Below are 23,421 nucleotides of genomic sequence, written 5' to 3'. Positions count from 1 at the left end.
AATTTTTTGAGGGGGTGGTTTTTCAAGGTAGAGTCTCACCTTTTTTTATTTCTATAGGTAACCTTTAAAACATTCCTCATGATTTAGAAAGAAACTTTTTTGATGTCAGCCAACACCTTTTTCCATGCACTTCAATATATATTTAGTACTTCCTATTTTTTTCCTTTTTAAAAAATGTATTTATTTGAGAGAAAGAGGGAGGGGGGAGAGAGAGCGACAGGGAGAGAAAGGATGTGCCTGGGTCTCCAGCTGCTGCAAATGAACTCCAGATGCATGTACTACCTTGTGCATCTGGCTTACATGGGTCCTGGGAAATTGAAACTGGGTCCTTCGGCTTTGCAGGCAAATGCTCTAACTGCTAAGCAATCTCTCCAGTGCTCTTTTTCCCCCCTAAGGTAGATCATATGTTCTCAGACCAGGGAATTGGAGGCTTGAAGCTATAAATATAGAGAAGTAAAATTTACTAAATAGTGATATTTAAAATACTGTGAACCTCATTTCATTTTCATAACTAGCTTTTCTTTCCCAAAAGAAGTTTGGAAATAGGATTTCTTCTGGTTAGGAACAGTGGGGATTAAAATTATACATTCCACTCACATCTATCTGCTCCTTCTCAGAGGTTACCAATTCTAATGCTTTCACATGGCTGATTCAAAGGGAAAATGTTTCTATTAACCACAAAAAAGCTGCTTAAAGATAAAGAAGAGACTAAAGTCAGTAATAGCATTAATCCCCTTAGGATCTAAATCTCCTGCTTTTTATTTCACACCCACGTGCATCATCTGTAAGCCTAACTAATTATCTCTAAATGCACCTGCTTAGCCTCCAGATGTTACAGGTTGTGTGGTGGGGGGAGAAAATTACTCATAAAAACAACAGAAACTTTGAATGCAATGAAGGTAGATATATGTCATTGTAATATGCAAAGTACAAGCTTTTATAAAATTATTATAAAAGGGAGACTTTGTAGTTGCTGATAGGACCATATGCAATTAAGTCTACAGTTAGCTATCTGTGAGATGCCTTCTCACAGGTTGCATAATCTACAGCCATGGTGCATGTGAATGTGGTATGGTTGACCTATATTCTTCTTCAAATCAATTATCACACTCAGATGACCTGCATTTTTTAAAAAAGAAAAAGAAGAAAAAAATGTTATCAAATTCATTTCAAGTGCCAAAATCTCCAGTTACAGATTTAATCTGTTTATGCACATGTGTGAACTTTCCAGTGTCTAAGCATGCTCTTGCCTAGCAGTACTCCATACTTACAGAATATGAATTTCAAAAGACTTTCCAGCCCTAAGTTTTCCAGTCTTTAATGAGCATCCCTATTTTCTCTTGCCTTTGCAAATGGAAAGCCCCTTTCAGGGTCAGACTATCTCATAAAATGTTTGATTTTATGCTAGTTGGCTTGTAATCCTCAGGGAATCATTCCACGAGGGAAACTAAAGGTGACCCTCTTTGCAGATATGTCACCCCTCATTCTTGCCCTCTGACATTTTTCTCTTCCTCTCTCCATTGTGCTCTGTTGTCCTCAATCTGTGAGATATATGTTGCTGAAAGCAACCTTTTTAGTTATCATTTTAGACAATATGTATTTGTACTGTTGGCCCAAGTTGGAAAGTTGTGTACCAGCAAGTACATCGCTAATGTGGAAGCCTTTAGAAAATATTAACACCATGGTATGTCACAGGTCTGTTTGGGCTTGTGATAGCTAATACCTTGTTACATACATTAGGAGAGCAAATACAAACAGAACGTGTACAGCATTTTCCTCAATCCTTGAGTGCAATATTCTATTCTGATGTGGGAGGGTTATTTATTTCACCAAAAGAAAAAACACAAGAAAAAGTTGAGTGTAGTTATTGTTATAGAATGTTGGGCATTTCCCTTACTAGAAATATATGAGCTGCAAAACTTAGAAAGAGCTGTTTTAGAGTGGAATGATGTCAATTCACATCAGTGACATGAAGAGTAGAATAAGGAGTGGACTCAAAGAGGTGACATCAAAGGCAAATGCCTGACAGGTTAGACTGGATTTATTCAGATTCTTAAAACAGGAAGGACATGTGAAATCTATCAGAGTGTTTTTGTGTATTCATTTTCCCTTAAACACTGTAAATGACTATAAGGCAGACAGGGGCAGATAAATTCCAGGTGGGATAATTTTGCAGTTGGAAAGCTTAGGTCAGTTAGCCGAACGGGAAAAGTTTATCTCTGAGCCTTGCAAGTTTCAGAGGGACAAATAATTTTAACCTCAGCTAATCACTCATGAGACAAGAATGGGAAGTTGGAAGGTCTGTATCTGGCCTTGTCAGTACATTCTGGCAAAAGGGGAAGGTCTCATAGGTAAACAAGGGCACAATCTGTGACATAGCAGTCCTGAGACAATATGGTCTGAGAATTCCAGGTAGGTCGCATGGGCAAAGTTGGCCTCTTGTGCTGAGCCATTTCCTGAAGCTAAAAAGATATTCTGCTTTCCGGGGTCACAGGCTCAGGTAGATTTCACCGTTTTCAATGCCAGTCTGGTTCAGATGGTAGAGATCAGTGGATATGTGTCCAAGGAGAGTCTTTCAATTAGATCTAAAAAACAAGCTATCTTGAAAGGCTAAACATTTTCCAGGGAAAAGCAACCGTAGAGACAATGTAGGTGGGATCCCTCAGAGGACTGTCAACTAGGCCTCTTGATAACTGATAGCAATATACTACAAAATAACCTTAGTCTCTCAGTACATTTTTACTCTAGGTGGCCTCTAACACATGACAAGATACTCATTTACCTGATTTCATTTTTGCACATTGGCTAATTATGTCCACTTAAAAATGCCACAACGGTGTATGTGTCTGTGTTCCTTTGCAGTGGCTGGAGACCCTGGCATGCCCATTTTCTCCCTCTCTCTCTGTCTTTCTCTCTCTCTCTTTTCCTCTCTCTTAATAGAGAAATAAAAATAAAATAATTTAAAAACAAAAACAAAAATAAAATAAAAATGCCACAAAATAAAATGTTTGATGACTATAAGATTGGATAAAGCAGAGCAATTGGAGGAATTTGAAGTCTAGGATTGTCCTGGAGAATCCGACTAACAATCCACAAAGCCTCTCCTACACCATGACTTTTACTAAGGCTCCGGTACTGTAAACAGCAAGATTCACATTTCATCTCCACCAGTTATAACTTTATTAGAGGTACGAAGTTGAAGAAAATGGCTAAAACTTGAAAGTAAGAAATACTACTGAGGGTGGGGGGGGGCAGGGACCATTGGCAAAGAAATGACCATAGAAACAGGTCAGGTGATGAATGCCCAATTCCTACCCATGGCTCAGGCACACAGAGACACCTGGGCTTCAAGAAGTGAAAGATAAGGGAACTGTGTGCATGGGAAGTGAGCTAGGGAGAAGACGTGTGCACATTCTTCTACCTGCACAAAATTGAATAACACCAGGCAGGTATATGATCATTCTTCCCCCAAAACTGAAAAATGCTCAAAAGCTTAGTTTCTAACTTTTCTTTTGCAAAGTTGCATTCTTTACTTTAATTCCGTGGCTATTTCAGAATTTAACATGATGATAGTATATAACATAGACTAAAAAGTTGTTCAGTGTGTTTTTATGAAAGCTTGTATGTGAGATTCTCGGAGAATGTTCTCATGGTTTGCACCTGGAGGGACATGTCATAATGGTCACACTTCCTTGCATTATTTGCCAAGTAGACTGGATCTATGGTAGAGCTTCACTTCAGCCTTTTGTGATTTATAGACCACCACACAACTTGTGGTGGCCAATGAATTGTGAGCAGAGGTGTCTGAGTTGTAGCATTTAATTCCTGATATGACACAAGAGAGTTCTCTTTTTGACCAGTACTCAGTAATATTGCCCCATTAGGCCCGAGTGAGAAGAACATGAAGGAAATCTACACCTCTGATTTGTGTCATAAGCTAACATATACTGACTGATACAGTCACACTTGCTTGAGATGTGTGGTTTGATTCTCGATGTAGGTAACTTATCACTAACACACAATGAAAGCCAAGCAAAGGAAGCAAGATCGGGTCCAGAATAGAGACGTCTCCTTAACCACCCTAATTATAGTTCCCAAGCAGAAATCAGAGAGGTCCTTAACCAGGACTCTACAATGAGTCAGAATCACTCAGTTAAAAAAAAAAAAAAGGGGGAGCTTTTATCATAAAGCTGCATGTTTTATTAATAAAATCTGCACTTAAAACAGAAAAAAATAGAAAATACTTTTGCGTTTGATCTCTAGCACTGTTATGGTAGTTTTATCCAATTTTTTTGTAGCATAATAAAGATATATTATGGAAATTGGGCAAAAGGATAGAGGAGGCAGATGTTTAATTGTAACAATTGAAGGAGTTACATGGCAGCTCTTTGGCAGATGATGTACAGTAGAACACACTTTCTGCACTAATTATTTTCAGTAGCTCACTCTGAGTATAAAAATGTGCTCAGTACTGAGGATCCAAATATGAGTAATATGAAACTCCCAGTCATCATGGTGAGAACCAACAATTAAGCGGCAGAAAATGGACAAGAAGCAGCAGTGCACCAAATACCCTGAAGTGAGCACACTCTCTGCTGTGGCCGGCATGGCTGGGTGGCATGTTAGAAGGGGAAATGGCCCAGTGGCTATGGGCGCTATGCCATTCTATTGGTCCCACCCAGGACATAGTCAGCCGCGTGATTAGAAAACCTGAGTACAGGGCTGGAGGGATGGCTTAGCGGCTAAGGCATTTGCCTGCAAAGCCAAAGGACCCAGGTTCCATTCTCCAGGACCCATGTTATTAACGCCAGATGCACAAGGGGGCGCCCGCGGCTGGAATTCGTTTGCAGTGGCTGGAGGCCCTGGAGTGCCCATTCTCTTCATCTCTCTCTCTCTCCCTCTTTCTCTGTCAAATAAATAAAAACAAAATATTTTTTAAAAAAGAAAACTTGAGTACAGAAACTGCTGCCACTTAGAAGCATCTGAAAGGACTAGGCAGAAGCAGTTTGTCAGCTTGATAAAAAAAATCAACATGATGAGGAGGAAGCCACACTGGATGTGCAATCAATCTAAAACCTAGCAGCTCTGTTGGAACTGAACGGTTTTACTTCCACGCTTTGGCATATCAATTTGTGGTTTGGATTGGCAAGGCTCCGCCCAGGACAAGCAAACCAACAAACAATCCGAACAAAAGCAAACTCGCAGTCTACGTGGGAAAGTATACACAAGCAGATTCAAATCACAGCTCAAAAGTAATCACATGGAAACAATGGGAGTGTGTAATCAAAAACATGTTGAGAACAGAAAAAAAGTAACAAAAGGACTACAAAAAAAATTGGGGCACTATCTAAAATGACATCACAAAGATTGCTGTTTTCCACTATGGTGTGCCATTGTTTTGACTGTGCAAAGACTAAAATTTTTATTTCCCTGGACAATCCATTTTCTGGACATATAACAAAATCAAGTCTCTTGGTGAATCACGTCTATGAGGTTAACACCTGGCTCACTGTTACAGTTACAGGATGTTTAGGACAACTGGAAAGTGATCAATTTATAAGTCCTCCACAAATGATTCCCTCAATAAATTAAAATATGATTTTCAAAAAAAGGAATGTCAACATATTTAAGAGGATGTGAATGGAAACATCTCTATATATCATGTCAGAGGTAACACCAATTCCACTTATATCTACTGGATAGAAGCAAGATGTGCTTTTCTTAGAGTTTACACTAGGAAAAAAAAGTTTTATTTTAACCAGATGTGAGCAAATTAAACCCAATATTTTTAAGTATTTTTAGTGCCATATGATGTCATCTGATTCTATATTTTTCTACTAAGGAATAATGTGTATTTTTTTTTAAAAAAATACGAAGCCACCTTCCATATATGTACTTCAAGGCTTATACACGGCAGGCAAGTTACAATAAGCAAAGGCGAGGCTGCAGGACATGCTCTTGGCTGGGTGCAAAGCTGTGGGGAAACTTTCAGTTTTCAGTAGGAAACGGGATTTAGAGCATATGAGCTCTGTTCGGCTGACCCCCAGGTAGTCTCTTCTCAAGGCGCTCCTCATGGTACTGAACGCTCTTGGTCCGGATGGGTCAGGACCAGGACATTGCTCGGGCTCTTCCGAGCGACCCTACCTGCCTCTTTCCTATGGCCCCAGTAGGAAGGGCATTTAGTACATTTTGCTAAAATTGACCACGGAAACCCAGGTTTTAAACTGCTCCTTTTATTAGCAGTGCATTTTCAAAGCTGGGCTGGCATTTGACACACACGTGCATTGCCACTGTCCTGGTAGTGTGTGCTGGCTTTCCCTGGACCCACTTGGACACACTTCTTATCCCCTGGGACTAAGTGGTAAGGGAGCAAACTGTCCCTAAATGGACCAGGACTTAACTCTCCGCACTCTTTCCTCGGGGTTGGGGGCGCAGCATCAGACCCTGCCGCAGGAGTGCCCGCTCCCATTCATCTCCCCGGGGGCGGAGATCTGCTTAACGCCAGCTAAAGCGGTCCGAAGGGGCAACGTTGCCGCCAAGGCTTCTCTAAGCCCCCTCGCTTTCCTTTGGCAACAGAAAGAGGCAGTCAAGGCGGCACCCGGCGTCTTCCCCACCCTGAGGGGAGCTCCAAGTGGAGTTGACGTCGTCCTGGGGGCCCTGGGGACGCCCAGACCCTGATGAGTTGCCCAGGCACCATTTCAGACCCAAACCCGGTGCCACCACCCTACCGGAGCCGAGAACATTCCGGGCAAAGGCCACCCCCTCCCCTTCCCTAGGAGTCCTCCAGGGTGGGCGAGCCTCGGGGAGAGCAGAGGGAGGGGAGGGCTGGGTGGGTTGGAGACTCTGTGCCAAGGCCGGGCTTGTGTGCCAAGAACGCGTCCCGGGGCGCAGGGCGCCTTCCCGCTCTCGCTCCTCGCCCAGGGCCCGGGGACCCACGAGGCGGCCGCGGCGGGTGAGGGGAGCCGGCGGGGGCGGGGGCGGCCGGGGGGCCGGGGCGGGAGAACGTGGGAAGCCGGCGGGGCCGCAGTCGGAGGGGAGGAGACCGGGAGGCGAGGGGACGCGAGGCGAGGTGAGGAGGCGGCGGCGAGGGGGCGCGGGTTCGCGGCCCGGGAGGGGCTCTCGCGGCCGGGGCTGTCGCGGGGCGCGGGCTGCGGGCGGCTCCCCGGGCAGGCAGCGCTGTCCCTCGGGCGCGGGTTCGAGGCCCGGGGCTGCTCGCGCCCCCCCCCCCCCGCCCGCCTGCCGGGGGGCCCGGGGAGCGGCGCCGGCCGCCCGGCCGCATTGTGACGTAGCCGGGCCGCCGCAGCGCCTCCTCCGCCCACCGCCGCCGCCGCCGCCGCCGCCGCCGCCGCACCGTCCGTCCGTCGGTCGGTCCGTCCGAGCGTCCGTCGGTCTGTCCGCCCCGCCGCGCCGCGGAGCCGTCCCCGGGGCGGGGGTGCTTGGTGAGTCCCGGTCCCCGGAGGAGGGCGCCGCGGGGAGGAAGGGGGGCGGCTCGGCGGCGGAGCCCGGCTAAGTTTGCACCGGGAGCGCCCCCGGGGCGGTGCGTGTCGCCGCGGCTTCCCCCGGCCTCCCGGGTCCCTTTGTGCCCCGGAGCCCCTGCGCGGGAGGGCTTGGGCACATCTCTATGGTAACGGCGGCGGCGGCGGGCAGCGGCGCTCGCTCTCTGCAGCCGGTCCTCCGGCTCGCGGCGGGCGGAGACCCCCGGAGGGTCTCGGGCTGGGGGCTGGGGACCGCAGCGATGGGCATCCCCGTCGCCTAAGCGCCCACGGGCAGGGCGAAGGGATGCCAGCCCGGCCCCGGCGGGGACGGCAACCGTAAACGTAAGCGAGGACGCCTGCGGGTGTCGCCCGCCCGCGGGAGCCCCTGCTCGCGGAGCCCGCGGCGGTCCAGCGCGGCTCCTGGGCCTCGCAGCCCTCCTCCGCCCGCGTCCGGGCTGGTCCCGGTCCAGGTCTGCCCGGAGCTTTCTTCGCTGGCCTGCTCGGTGGCGGGTGCTTTCCAGCTGCAGGTGGTAAGTGGGGTGAGCCTAATTTTGGCTATTGTCAAATGCCACGTTTTGTTTATTCCATTTTCTTATTTTTTTCCTTTTTCTTACGCAAAGAAAAGAGGGAAAAATTATGAGCCGTTTCTGGCAGCCGTACAGTTTCCACAGGAAATACTAGCATTCTTTGAGGAGCACGCTACTGCTTGCGACGAAGAAAGTCTTTAGGAAACAAAAAGCCAACGGCGTTGTCGCTCATTTTCAATGGGCCACTGGGAGGGTGGAAGCGTGGTGGTTGTTTTTTCCCCTCCCTGTGGGAACCTTGCTTTCCCTGGGAAAGTTAATTAAGGAAGCGTTGCTGTGTGTGTGTGGGGGGGCTTCTTTCCCTTGCTGGAGGTTGGGCCTCCCGCGCCCCCGGGCTGTGACTGACAGGTGTCCATCAAACGGCCTGGAGGAGGGGGCGTCTTCCTTGCCGGCCAGTGTCTGCTCACAGCGCGCGCGGTGGAGCTGGGCCACGGCGCTCTGTGAGAAAAGCGACAGAAGGAGGTTTATGAGGATTGCATGTGTGCAGAATATGTCACACGAGGTCTCTCTCTAAACATGTAATTTTCAAACATCAGTTTCAGCACCGAACCGGCAAGCATGCAAAAATCTATTTCTCTTTATGGAGTAGACATGGCGATTGGGGGATTGGTTCCACTTGTACACACTGGAAATTGTAAAAGCCAAGATCACAAGGCGTTGGAAAAGCAATATGCTAATGTGTACACACCTGGGAGGGAGTGTCTGGCTCTGATACGTCTCAATATTAAATTACTTTCAGCGTGATAGAGTGCTCCGTCGTAGAGTGCAGAGCAACACACCACCTTTGAAGTGTCCTTACAGCTATTAGAAAAATGAATGACATCCTGGGACTGGTCACGGAAATCTCTCGGAAAGGGAGCATTAGCTGGAGGTCACACATAATCAAATCCACTTGCTCTCCCAGGTCTACAATCGGAAAGAAAAGGACCGTGCTTCACGTAAGGGTCTTGGAGCAGCGCCATGAGTAATGCAATATGAAGATGGTTTTCAAAGGAGCAGTGCTATTTTGACTATAGCCCTTATCATCCCATGACATGCAGTTTAAGAAGAGGGTTTCCAAGCTAGTCCATCTGAAATCATGCCATGTTCACTAATTTGATATTTATTAATTGCTAATGTTCCAAGGGAAGGGACTAAAGTGAGTGAATTTCTCTGACTTGCATGCCACTGCTTGTTGAGTCCAGCCAGTTGCTCCTGGGCAGGTGCGCTGGGAACGGAGGGTGGAAGGGCGAAACTCGGTGTGTGCTTTTGTTTGGGAAGGACTTGAAGCAGTACTCCACTGCTCTTCAGAGGAGGGAAACCCACACAAACCTCCAAAATAAACAAATGATCTTTGATCTTATCAGAGAATGCTTGGAGCCATGTTTCTTGCCAGATTCAAGGCATTTCTTGTCAAAAGAGGAAGTCTCCCTAGGACGAGGTGCATCATATTAAGACACACAAGGGACTTTTTCTTTTAAATGCAAAATCTAATTGAAGAGCGACAAGAGATTCAGTGACACTGTTAGAATAAAAGCCTAGTTTTTGGCACGGTTTCGGGTTACAGATAGATGTTAACCACAAAGGAGAAATATGTGTCTTCAGAGAAAAATAATGTGTGGTGAAAATCAAATAGTTGCTTCTATGAAGCCCATACCCTTATATACTAATTTCTTTTTGCTGTTTGATTGGTGTGTAAATTCCCCTGAAACACAAAATTTCCTGAACATGAATCCATAATTTAGTTGCTCAAATATACCATACATTATTTTGGAGCTAGCTAACTAGATTTTATATTTTATGGTTTACATCTTAGCTCTTTCATTTTTATTAAGCCTTAAAAATTAATGATAAAAGCCAGGTGTGGTGGTATACAAGAGTTGCCCCAGTGCTTGGGAGGCAGAAGGAAGAGAATCAATGCAAGTTTGAACCCAGCCTGGTTACATAGTGAGTTATGGATCCCCCAGGGCTTTGCAGGTGAGACTTTGTCAACAACCACAACAAAACCCTAACTATATAAATAAAGAAATAAATAGAATTAATAATTCAAACGGTGATTGCTTCAGTACTAGGTGACTTCTAAATAAGTATTTTTAATCAATTTCTACATACTTGCCAGCCTGGGTTCAACTCTTCAGCATCCATATAAAGCCAGATAGGCTTTCATTTGCCATGGCAAGAGAACCTGGTATGCCCATGCAAACACACACACATTTGCACGCTCAAGTAAATTAAACTTAATATTACACAATGCATAACCGCTTCACAAGAAGCTTCAAGGGAGGAAGAGGGCATATACACAAAAATTAAAATATGATAGAAGAGCTGGAGAGATGGCTCAGCGGTTAAGGCACTTGCCTGCAAAGCCAAAGGACCCAGGTTTGATTCTTCAGGACCCATGTAAGCCAGGTGCACAAGGTGACACATGTGTCTGGAATTCATTTGCAGTGGCTACAGGCCCTGGCATGCCCAGTCCCACTCTCTCTGTCATAAGTAAACAAATAAAAAATTAAAATATAAAAAATATTGAAAACATGAAAAAGGACATTTTGTAACTGGGTGCCCAATAACTAAATAATGACTGTAAAGGAGTTTGGAGGAGAAAGTAAGTATGTTGGCTTAAGTGTTTTGCCATCCCAAAGCCCAGTTGCTGAGAACAGTTTACTCCAGCTCATGGTTCTGTTGCTCGTTGATGTGGACTGCATTCTGGTAGGCGGTTCTGCTAACCCTAATTGGGTTCCCTTGGGCACCATCTCTAGTCCACTGGTGGGATGACCTTGGCTAGCTTGAGCACAGGCCTGGCAGTTGTTGTGCTGTTGGCCAAATACGCAGGTGACTGGGACACTGGCCTTGGCTCTCCCGTAAGCTGGCCTGTGCTTCTTCCCACGCAGCCTACCCACACTCAGAGAGCCTCGAAAGAGCCATGACAAGGGTGAAATGACTCTGAGCCCTGCGTGTATCACATCGTCTATTCTCTCTCTGGCCATATCAAATCAGAAGGTCACTCCAGATTCAAGGGGGTGTAGACAGACTCTACCTGAGATGTGAAGAAGCTGCAAAAATTATAGCTTACTTTAAAAAAATAATTACAATTTATTCTATTTATAAGAGAGAGAGAGAGAGAGGAAGAGAAAGAGAGAGATTGATTTGGTCCTTCAGGATCTTTAGTCACTGAAATTGAACCCCAAATGCATGTGCCATCTTGTGTGCATGCATCACCCTGGCTTACATGGATTCTGGGGTGCTAAACCTAGGCCTTAGGCTTCTCAGGCAAGCACCTTAATTGCTAAGCCGTCTCTCCAGCTTTGTAGCTTACATTTTGCAATGTATACCTCCTTTGAGTAATTTGTTTTTAGTAAATGCATTCTGCTGAGGAGTAGCGGCATAGAGATGTGGAGCTTGCTTGCTTGGGGGAGCACATAATTTAGGTTAAGGAATTGCCCGACACATCATTGTCTTGTAATCTTTGTTCTGTGAACCACAGGCAGAAGAGAAATGGCACGATGCTAATACAAAATCATCCCTACCCTCTGACAGCAGCGTTGAGACGGAGACAGAGGTCTGGTGGCAAGCAGCAGGACGTGTGACAGGGAGGACAGGCTTCGACCCAAGGGCATGTGTGGGCCATGAGAATAAAGGCGCGGATCCAGCAGATCCCAGAGTGAGGGTCAGGTGGCTGATTACAGAGGTTTGTGAAAGCATAGAGTCCAAATCATTCGTAGATTTTACAAAGCTTAAGTGACTGAAAGAATTAGTGTGCTATTGGGAGAAATAGAGAAATCAATAGACATTTATTTAGGGGAGGAGATAAATTCCGCTCCAAAGAGGTTGATTAGAAGAGACAGAAGCACTTGGTAAGCCACAGCATGCACTACCAGTGATGTCTACTGGTTACGGCTTAACAGGCTATTGGACGTAGTGGAGGTTCTTTGCTTGCAAAGTAATGGAAAACCAACTATGGCATCCCGGTTACCCTAGGCTGCCAGAGGGAAGCAAGAAGAGCCACATTCTGGATGGAAACAACTGTCCTGAGGGGTCCGTGGAGAAGAACCAGTGTTCTTGTTTCCGAGGCCCGACTGGAAGTTGGCCTGGGAGCACTCTGCCATGGACCCAGCACGCCAGGCAGGAGGACCCCTTTGGCCTAGGCCAAGTGTCCCTGCGTGTCATGTGCACTCCCTAGACAAACCATTGGCCGGCAGCTTTTCCAAGCACACAACGAGGCATCGGTTGAGTGTGTCTTCAGAGAGCACTGCGATTGGAGCGGGAAGCCGGGCTGCCCACGGGCGGCGCTGCCGCAAAGTGCTCACCGCAGAAGGACGGGGACGTTTACTTAGGCTTAGCTAGGGACGTAGTCAGGGTGGAAGGCAGCCACTGAGGCAGAGTCACGTTGAGCCACAGGGGCGTCAGGAAACGTTCACAGCGTTTTCTCATAGAGCAAAAGGCTGGCCTCGCACAATGCCTCATCCAGATTCCTCCATAACGGTTAGTGGACGTTTTATTTGAGGGAAGAATGGTAAACATGTTCTATTATGTCTTTCTCCTAAGGGCTGTTCACACCGCTGCCTCGCCAGCCCGTTGTGTAGATAGCCAGGCGGGGCCCGACCACCAAGGGCAGCTGCCGGGCCAGACAGCAACACCTGGCCTCTGCTCCTTCACACCGCCAGTCTGCACAGCGCGCAGCTGCTCTTTATGGAAGGCCTTAGACGGACCCGGCTGAACCTGAGCATACGCTTTTATAGGTTTTTATTGCACAAGCCTGAGAACCTTGAAGATACTCAATAAATGTTAATTGAATGAGTGAATGTGCCATTATCTCGTGCAGTAACATTTTCTAAAACAGCCTAGTCTGGCTCTTCATTATTCAGGGTAGAGTTTGCTATAAAACCCTAACTACCCTTTGAGGATTTAAATGTTTTAAGGCGCTCTTGTCACTGTAATATAGGAATTTTTCTTTTTTAAAAAAATCACAACTAATTAAAACATTTTTTTTCTTTTTTGAAACACCAATTGTCATGACTCATTATCAGTGGCAAGTAACAGAAACCAGTCTATACTTACTCAAGGAGGAAGGGCTAAATACTAATTACTGGACACATCCAAAAAGGATCCATTTCTGATCTTTCTTCCGCATGGTTGCAGAGCGGTTATAGGTAGCTTAAGACCTAACCCTGGAAGTAAAGAGAATTCAGGATTAATTCCAACTAGAACACTTGGATCACATGGGGCATGGATGCTTGATCCTGTTCCTGTGGTCAGATATTTGGACCATGTCACTTGGATTGGCTTTATGAGCCCAGACCTGGAGACCTGAGGAAGGGGAGGAGGGATGCCTCAGGAGTAGGGTATGATATGGTTGGGGGCTTAGGGCTTTGGGGGCATGCATTGGAGAGTGGTCAGAAAACCCTCGTAAACCAAGTGATCTGCAAGTAGGAAAAATGGTATTTCATTTTATTTGTTTGGTTTTTAGAGGTAGGGTCTCACTCTGGTCCAAGCTGAACTGGAATTCACTCTGTTGTCTCAGGGTGGCCTCAAACTCATGGCGAACCTCCTACCTCTGCCTCACGAGTGCTGGGATTAAAGGTGTGTGCCACCATACCTGGCCAAAAATGGTATTTTAAAAGAAAATATTGAAAAGGAGAGAGGGGAGGAGGGGAGGAGGGAGGGAGGAGGGGGAAGGAGGGGGAGGGAGGAGAGGGTGTCAAGCAAGCACACGTGGCTGACTGGTCCTGTCTTCTCTAGAAGACGTGTGTGCTCTCTGCACCACTGAGCCAGGAACAGGAGTGTTTAGATGTAGCTTCTTCCTCTTGTCCGCCTGATCCACAGCCTCTTGCCCCACCTCTCTGTCTTCTGGTTGTTACCATCTGTGTTTCGCTTTCACAAGGAACCTCCCTCACCTCACCGGCAATCCAGCCTTCCCGCTGCCAGAGGCGCTCTTTCTAACGAAGAAGGAGACTGAGTCAGAGCTCATCGCTCCTTGCTGAGGACAGTCCACAGCCTTGTCATAGCCCTGGGCGAGGTCCTGCCGAGGAGTTGAGTCCCAAGGCTCTGCCTTCTTGCAAGGGTGTAAGAGATGAGAGGAAGGTGTGTTCAACAAGGTGTAGGAGATGAGAGGAAGGTGTGTTCAACAAGGTGTAGGAGATGAGAGGAAGGTATGTTCAACAAGGTGTAGGAGATGAGAGGAAGGTGTGTTCAGCAAGGCTTTACTCAGCGCCCTGCAGTACTGCCGCGTGGCTGACCCGCATGACCGCGTCCTACCCGGGCTTCTGCTCTCTCTCATCTTTGTGCTTCTGCACAGGCTGGATCTTCAGTGGGCTGTTCTCCTTCTGTGACCCACGAGCATTGATTATCCTTCCAGACTCAGCCCAGAGTTGCTCTTTGCAGAAGCCTTCGCCAAACAGCACCCCTACATGTCCCCTGTGCCACACTGTGTCCCATGGCACCATTTATGGCATGCAGGTCTCTTTCCCTCTCTAGACAAGTGGCCAAGAACAGGGTGGTAACTTTCCAGGCGTGAGCACACTCATGCTCACTGAACTTCACTTGTGCCAGGCCTGCTCAAGCGTGTCTCAGTGGTCAGCGGAGGTCTGATCTTCGCCCCTTTTTCTTTCTTTCTTACTTTTATTTTTTTTTTTCGAGGTAGGGTCTCACTGTAGTCCAGGCTGACCTGGAATTTACTATGGAGTCTCAGGAAGGCCTCAAACTCACAGCGATCCTCCTACCTCTGCCTCCCAAGTGCTGGGATTAAAGATGTGCACCACCACACCAGGTTTATCTTTTATTTTTAGGTTATTTCAGGTTATTTTCACTTGATTCCCACATTTGTATTTTAGAGTATTGGACATGAAGGCAGATTCCTCCTGAAGCTGCTGTCTGCTGTTTCATATATATACATATATATATAAACATGTGTGTGTGTGTGTGTGTGTGTGTGTGTGTGTGTGTGTATGTATATAAATATATATATTTGCTTTTCGAGGCAGGGTCTCTCTCTAGCCTAGACTGACCTGAGATTTACTCTGTAATCTCAGGCTGGCCTTGAACTTACAGTGATCCTCCTACCTCTGCCTCCTGAGTGCTGGGATTAAAGGCATGTGCCATCATGCCTGGCTGTTCATATACTTAAAAAAAAATGTTTTCCCCTGCTAAGCGGTGGCCTATGCCTTGTAATTAGGAGACAGCAGTAGGAAAATTACTGTGAGTTTAAGACCAGCCTGGAACTTCACACTGAGTTCCAGATCAGCCGGGTCCTAGAATGAGACCCTACCTCGAAAAAGCCAAATAAGTAGATAAATAAATACATAAATAAGTAAAAGTTTTTCTTCCAGAGTTTTTATGATTGGATGTTATTTAGCCACGAATAACTACTTTATGAGAGGCGAAATACCTGTGGCCCACAGTACATCTCTGCCAGTCTCTGTGAGTCGGGGGAATGTGCATAGTGCGTGCGCATGTGCACAGATGCGCTTGTCCCACATGCATATGGAAGTCCCCGTAGAGCCCCAGGCATCCTTCTCTATGTCTCTTCCACCTTTGCCGTGGCTACACGTTCTGGTGTGTCCGTTCTCATTCACTGTCTCTCTGCTTCCAAATTAATTAATTAAAAATAAATTACATTTTCTTTTATATTATAACAGGTTATACTCTTTTATCTCCTCTCCCTGCTCCCATTTCCCTGGGGGCGCTCCTCAGTGGGGTTATAGGGCTCACTGTGGGGTCATGAAGGCCTCAGTAGCAGGGGGTCCGGGTCTCAGGGTCTTCCCACCCACTCTGTGGCTCTTAGAATCTTTCCGCATCGTTTTCCACAGGGCTCCCTGAGCCTTGGTAGGCCTGAGGTCAGTCTGATTTACTGTTGCACTCTCTGTAGCTCTGGATTTCTGCTTTGATGGGTTTTGATTGATCACCATGTTTGTCACCATCACCCTGGAGCAGGAGACCAGGCTAGCAGTAAGAGAACTCATGTCACAGCTTCCTCTGCAGTTTCTCCTGGGCCCTGGCAGATGTGGTAGAGGTGGCAAGTCTTACGGTGGGCAGTCAGTTATCTTCTTGGTGGATCTTGGCTCTCCTCCGTTTCCTCTGCCACCTGTAAAATAAAACACACTCTCCAACCAAGAGTGAGAGCTGCTTGGGTTAAAGGGGTCTGTATAGTTACTTGAGAGATCTGTGGTGAGCAGGCCCACCCCTCTGCAGAGAGCAGTGGGGGCTTCTTTCTGGAGTGTCTGAGTGTCCTGACCTTGGCATGCTGACTTGGTTTCCAGTACCAGATATGAGTTCTCTCCTGCTGAGCGGGCCTCATGTCTAATCAGAGGACAGTTGGTTACTGCAGCTTTTTACATAGGTACTGGGGATTGAGTCACCTCCTCAATACTTGTGTAGTAAGCAGGTTTACCCACTGAGCCATCTCCAGCCTCCAGAGTAAATTTCTAGGTGAAATCTATGGACTGGAGAACAGGTGAGGAGTCATTCTGGATACCTTACTTTGTTCTTTGGTCTTCACAGCACCCCTGGGAAGGAGGTGTTACCATCTTTCATCCTTTCTTCAAGTATGAGGAATCACTGATTGAGAGTTGACACGGCTTATTTAACACTAAGTCCTCTCTTCCTGGAGCTGGCCAAGGTGCCGGACACTCATCTGGTGACTGACTGACCAATAGGAGAAATAAGTTTCAACTTGAATCTCTCATTTTGCCTAGAATAATGTTGTTGCTATCCCATGATACAATGCCTACCTCTGAAAAGTAGAACATTCTAGTGGCCGCCCCTGGCCATTGATCATTTGGCCATCAGTCATGTCAGAAAGTGATAGGAATGCTAGACAGGACTGATGCTTCCTGTACTTTAGCAGCCATTAAGATGAACAACACCTCACAGATACCAGTTATCTTGTTGTGGTCTTGGTACTTCCAGGTATAAAAGTTTTCTTTTTTAATATGTAGTGTGCTTACACTGCTGTGTTTTCTGAAGAGGCACAGAAAAGCCTTGGTTTTGAGAGGCATTCAGGATGGTTCCACAGACATAGAAGGAACCAAATGCTTTGGAAGCCACCCAAGCTTGAGCTTCTTAACTTGTTTTCAGCCTAAGAGTCTTTTGAGGTTCTGAAGAGAGTTTCAGACTGTTCCCTTGCAGTAAAATCCAGATATGCATCCCCACACACCATCTTCAATCCTAGGGGCTTCACCCATCTATTAAAAGCCTCATCTTTAGATTTTTCTAGGGCTCCACAGACGCCAGGTTAAAAACCATGATCCAGGGGCTGAAGAGACGTGGTTAGGTGGATAAGAGCCCTTCCCACACAATCATGAATCTCTGATGGGACCTGAGGCCACCTGAGTTTGATTCCCTAGAACCCATGGAAACCAGTTTGGCAAGGCCACTCACATCTGTATGTGGGGAGCAGAGACCATAAACATCCCTGGGGCTTGCAAAAGCAGCAAGCACCAGAAAGAGTAACAGGCTTATCTCAAGGAAACAGGTAGACAGGGGATGGAGGGAGGATGCCCGATGTTCTCCTTTAGCCCCCAAATGCACATGTATCTACACACACACACACACACACACACACACACCACACGCCACATCACACATACTGCACATATTCACACATAAAAACCAAACCAAACCAAACGTAAACCCCTGTGATCCAGAAGGAAGAGAAGAGCCATTGTTGAGTGTTTACCAAATATCACATGTAACCATTTATTTAGTATTTATCACTTTTTATGGTACACTTTTTGGAAAGTGTTTTATAGAAGAACCATCCCTCCAAGCCTTGTTTTAAATTACGGCCAGTGAGGTTAAGAGAAGGAACTTCACTGGCCGGCAGTGGGTGGAGTGCCAGTCAAATCGGACCCGTGTTGCTGCTCGTTCTCGGTGCCTCTGGGTGCGGTCACGCCGCCCTGGAGAGAAAAGCTGGGCCAGCGATGGCTGGGGCCTGTTGGGCCCGAGCTCCCTCAGCTTCAGCACCACTGAGCAAAGCGCTGCTGCTTAGACCGACTCCAGGAAAGGACTGGTCGGCATCTGAGGCCTAGGAAGGTCCCAGTTCACTCGGCTTTTTAAATTCTCACAACGTTTTCACACATAGAGCAGGTAACATCGCAAGCGAGACAGTGCTGCCACTCTGATTGATCATCTCAGCGCAAGTTCCTGCTGTATTGTTGGGCGTCGTTTACACGTGGAAGACACTAGCTCACTAAATAACAACGACTGCTTCAGGTTCTCCTTGTAATCGGCCCACAGATATTTCCTGAGGTCTGTTGTGTGCTGGGCTTTGTCCTCCAAGGTGGGGTCACAACAGTGAATGGACGGAACTTGAATGTCCACTTGTGGCACTGCCATCTGGTTTCTATCTTGCCCGGAAAGGGCTCATAAATAATTTAAATTAAGTGTGATATGTTTTATGAAAGAGGAATCATAAAAACTTTATTTTACTCCAGTCTCTCTGTCATTTGTAGCTTCAAAACACTAGTCACAAGCCATTGTCTCCTTCTTTTGCCTTTTCTTCCCCCCAGGAAGTTTAGGGTGCACCTGGCTTCCCTAGACTTGGTTGACAGAATTGCGGGGGGGAGCACTCAGGCAGAGCAGTTAGTCACCCCTCTTCACAGACCAAATGACGTAAGCACAGATGGGGCAAAAGATGGGTGACTGATTGGTCTGGTCTATGGGGCAAAGGATGGGTGACTGATTGGTCTGGTCTGTGGGGCAAAGGATGGGTGACTGATTGGTCTGGTCTGGTCCTCAGCAGACTGCTGCTCCCTGTAACCCTTAAGCTGCTTCGACTCACTTGAGATGCTGTTACCACAGTCCTTGTGTTGTGGGCTCTCCTTGCTGCATATCAGTGGAGCAAACACGACTCAGGAAACACTCTCTCTGCTCCACACTGGAGCCCTGGTGAGTTCCTCCATGCATCCCCTTCTCATGCCAAGGCGACTTCTCTCTGCATGTCCACCTGACCATGAGAGAGCCTCTCCAGGGATCCTTCCCAGAACTCCTCCCCAAGTAACTGATAGAAATGTGTAAGTTGGACTGGGAAGATAGCTCAGCTGATAAAGCATTCGTCCTGGAGGCAGGACGACCTCAGTTCCGTCCCAAGATACACATAACCACGTCCTGTTGGCTCGTAGCTCTGAGATGCTGGAGACACGAGGATGGCTGTGGGTGGTGTTCCTGAGGAATGACACTGGAGGTTGTCCTTTGGTCTCCACACAAGTGCATACACCCCCATACACACACACCTGCACACACACACACACATGTACACACACCTGCACATGCACACACCTGTACACACACACAAAACCACATAAGCATAATAAAAAGAGGATTAAGGGTTTAGTTCCATTGCAGAGTGCTTGCCTGGCATACATAAAGCCCTGGGTTCAACCCACAGCACCACATACCCCAGATATTGTGGTATTGGAGGGGGGAAGATCACAGGTCATCCTTGGATGTATAAGAACCTGTCCAAAAAAAAAAAAAAACAAAACAAAACAACAAGAAAGAAAGAAAAAGAAAAGAAAGTGTAAAATTCCACTTATGCAAGCCATATAGGTGGATTTCATATTTTCTATTAGGCATATTATAAGTAAAAGAAAAAAAGTGACACTCACTTTAATAACATATCCTAATATATATCCCGAATCTTAGCATTTCCATATGCAATCAATATAAAAATCATTAACCAGAAACCTAACATTCTTTCTTGTCCATTTTAGGTCATTGAAACTTGGTGTGCATTTTATACTTAGCTCAAACGAATAGCATTTCCATGTTCACACCACTGGTAGCACAGGCTAGACCCTGAGTCTACAGGGAAAGTCAGCATCTGCTCCCCAGCACTTAGCTCAAACCTCTGCCATTGCCCCAGCAGGCACAGTCCATGGCTATATGTGCTCTCCACCCTGGGCCTGAGGGCAGGAAATGCGTCTTTGTCATTTTTCTTCCCGTCCCTACTGCAGACACTCAGTATATGGCAAATGCATTGGTGAATGAAGGATAATTATTTGTACACAAGTGCCTTTAACCACTGAGCCATCTCTCAGCCACCAAGGAGGGTTATGTGTAACCCAGAGCTGAAAGCTTTGGTATGTAGAGGCTTACCTCTCCTGCCCCAGCACACGAGTCCCAGAGCTTTCCATACCAGCCTTCCAGCTCTACCCAGAGCCACACGACTACCCTTGGACCCATCTGAATGACTGGAGGCCTTCACAGTTGTACAACTGGAATTGTCCTGAGCTTGTCTACCGCTTGCTTAACTTTTGACATCACCTCTTACTCTTGAATGCTGGTAGACTTGTAATCAGTCTAGCACAAGTTACAAGTCATAATGCACGTAAGAGGATGAGAAAATAAACAAGCGGAAGACAGACTGACCACAAAAGTCACCCACCAAACAAGCCTGTTAATTACCAACTGACACACAGAACAGTAAATCCGCAAGAACGAATGACCGGCCGCAGCCGGGGCTGGTAGAGTCATTAGGAGGTGCTCGCTCTGTTTGCCGGTCGTTTAGAGAGCTCTTCTCTTCCCCAGGAGAACGGGAGATTTATATCCTGAGTAAATTTGCCTGTGCAATACAGTATTTAAATTTTTGTGCTTCTCAACAGCTGGGGTGCATGTTTTAAGGGGGATGTGATTTTATTTTTAAAAAGTTGCATATTCCAAAACACTGTACTTCAGAATTTCCACTAAAGGTTAGAAAAGCAAAATACTGCTAAATACCAGCATAAAACCATGATACATACTTTGTGGCCATATTAAGTTTATTAATATTAATATTCTGTAATATGATATTTCATGTTATATATTTTTAAATGTAGGGGAGTGATATTAAAAGCCTGTATTCTATGGCAGAGTTTGTCGACTTTGCCCTCCTGGGTGAAAACCACTGCAATTTGTTTTCAGTATCAGGCCTTAGAAGATGAGTGCCCTCACTCAGGAGCGTGAACGTGGAAGCAAACATTAGTGTCTGATCTGCCACGTGACCAAAACACTGAAGGTGGGAAAGGATATGACCCCCTGAGCTCACGTAAAGGGGGCATTGAAATGGAAATGAAATTGACCAACGATCACCACTTTCAGCCCGCAGTGCCAATGCGGGAAAAGTAACTCTTGCTGTCTCACGCTGTGGATTAAAGCAGGAGGATGGGCGCAGTCCGAAAAAAATGTTTCCACTGATTCCTCAGCAAACTATCTGGAACAACTTGAGGGTGAGGGAGTATGCCATTATTTTTGCAAAGTAAATTCTTAAGTCCTAGAAAAATCTTCACATGCATCGTCTAGTAAGTCAGTCAGTAAACATTAGCTGTGTTACGTGACTTGACGATCTTGTCTTGAAAAATAAAAGGACAGCTCCGGTCAGACCAAGCTGTTGGCTTTGAGTTGAGGAATGCTGTTTGTCTCTGAAAAAAGAACTTCAGGTCTCTCCAACTCAGATACACTTCTTCAAACAGGATGGCTCTGGGGTGCTGTGCTGGTGTAATTGAAAACCTATAAAAAGGATGAGAGCTACTTTGGAATTGGCTCAGTGAACTTGGGCTGAGTTTGTCAAAGTGGTGAAAGGTTTAAAGGAATTTTCATAAATGAGGTCTCCAAACTGTGTTTTAACCATGGAATTCCAATGAACTCCAAGGCCCATGAACTCAGAGAACAGCGCCTCAGAAGAGCAGTCATGTTGAGATGGAAATAAATGATTCATTTTCATTCCCTGAGTTTTGCCGATGTAAGCACACTTAGCGGCTGATAATCACAATTTAGCAGCACTGTTGTATACTAAAAACACAACAGAAGTCTAGCCTTTGATTAAACTGAGCACTCACAGATTAACATGGTTACAGATCCTGGGCACTGGATGTAGTACAATGTTTACTCATGTTGCTAGGAAACAGCAATGCTCTTCAAAAGATTGATTTTGTGAGAAGAGGGAATTCTGCTTCCCCCAGTAAGGGGACTGAGCCTTGCTGCCTGACATCATAATGCTGCAAGTGTGTTTCAGGCAGCTGAGGCTCAGTGTTTTCACAGCTGCTGTTTGTCATGGATGCCCAGGTATGTTTGATGCAAAGGATATTTGATAGTGTTTTTTATTTTCTCTCTCTTGGAGCCCATGCATGAAATATACATCATGAAGTTCTGAGGGTTTAGTGAAATGAATTTTCTCATTTGTTGGAAAGACCAAGAAAATAGGAAGCTCTTTGAAATCTAATTATCATAAGGATAATTGGAGGTTTTGCATTCTGGCCATTAGTGGGAAGCTGTCAAATTAGTACAGAAATGTGGTCCAGGTTGACCAGTTTCCAAAATCATTAAAACATGCATGTAGGACATTTACTCGGCTTTTCTTTCTTTTCTTCCCCCTTTGGCAAGCCTCACTGCATGATGCATTGCACAATAGTGTTTTCTTCTTTTTCCTTTTTAAATGCAAAGCTGATGCTTGCCCAGCATGAACGGGGAGTTTTGCCAGCTCACTTGCCTTGCTCCTGAGAAAGGAGAGAGGTGTGCTATTTCAGTCAGGACCAGGCATGAAAAGTGTCCTCCCCAAGTTAAACACAGAGCTGGAGAAAATCCCATAGGGACAAATTCCTATTTGGTCTCTCTGAGACAAGCCTGTGTACCGGGGGGCTGGTATTTCAAAGCAGGGGCCCTTCCTTAGAGGTGAACACAAATGGAACAGCTGATTGTGTTGTGAACGGAGTTGGGGCAGCTTGGGCTTTATAAGCTATTCTAGCCCCTAGCTCAGGACAAGCTGGGAGAGTCGGGGAGGTGGGTTGCTGGGGGTTTCAGCAACGGGGGGCATGATCGCATGCAGCCTACAACTCCCGTGTCCTCGCTTGAAACTAACGCATTTTCACTCATTTTTGGGATAGTTATTGGATAGTTCATATAGAATGCCAGTAAAGACTGTTTTCTCAATCTGTCAAGTATCTGGTGGGTACTGTTTAATCAGCATATGTTGGTTGGATAAGTGAATCTTGCAATATGTCTTAAGTCTTACTTTTTTTTTTTTTTTGCAGTTAATTGAAGTTAAGGGTTTTTATTCACAAAGACAGTACGTTGCTTGTGCTGTTTATACCCAGAGCACCCGAGTCAGGGCCCTATTAAATAAGTAGACAGAATGTTGTGTAATGGAAGGTGTCACCACACAGCCACCAGTTGGAAAGTGCTAGAACTATACAACAAGATTCAAAAGTTTATAGAACCTTTGAGGCTGGGAGAGAATTTGGAGCTTTGACAATCCTGAGACCAAAATAATAATCATAATGAAAACTTCTATAAAGATTACAAGCTTCTTGAGAGCATCAATCCCAACCACTTCCAATATCTCCACAAATACTCAGCCCCTCATGAATGACATTGGACAATAAGGGTAGACAGGATGCAGAGCATCATACTGC

At 46.2% G+C, this 23,421-nt stretch overlaps 1 protein-coding gene across 6 annotated transcripts in view; it reads left to right on the top strand.

Annotated features, from left to right (window-relative positions):
- Positions 1-6,884: 6,884 nt before the first annotated feature.
- The window catches only part of LOC101603740 (synuclein alpha interacting protein), a 169,555-nt gene continuing 153,018 nt past the window's right edge, over positions 6,885-23,421 (top strand). For 2 of the 6 annotated variants that reach the window (XM_045130956.1, XM_045130950.1), the window contains exon 1: positions 7,355-7,439. The gene's annotated coding sequence lies outside the window, so the exon portion shown is untranslated. Of the gene's footprint in view, positions 6,953-7,354; positions 7,440-7,876; positions 8,006-23,421 lie in introns of those variants that run through there. The other 4 variants (XM_045130958.1, XM_045130952.1, XM_045130957.1 and 1 more) reach the window with 3 other exon arrangements.

Source organism: Jaculus jaculus, chromosome 12 (genome assembly GCF_020740685.1).
Source record: "Jaculus jaculus isolate mJacJac1 chromosome 12, mJacJac1.mat.Y.cur, whole genome shotgun sequence".
NCBI classification, from domain to species: domain Eukaryota; kingdom Metazoa; phylum Chordata; class Mammalia; order Rodentia; family Dipodidae; genus Jaculus; species Jaculus jaculus.
This window is presented reverse-complemented; position numbering and strand designations above follow the sequence as displayed.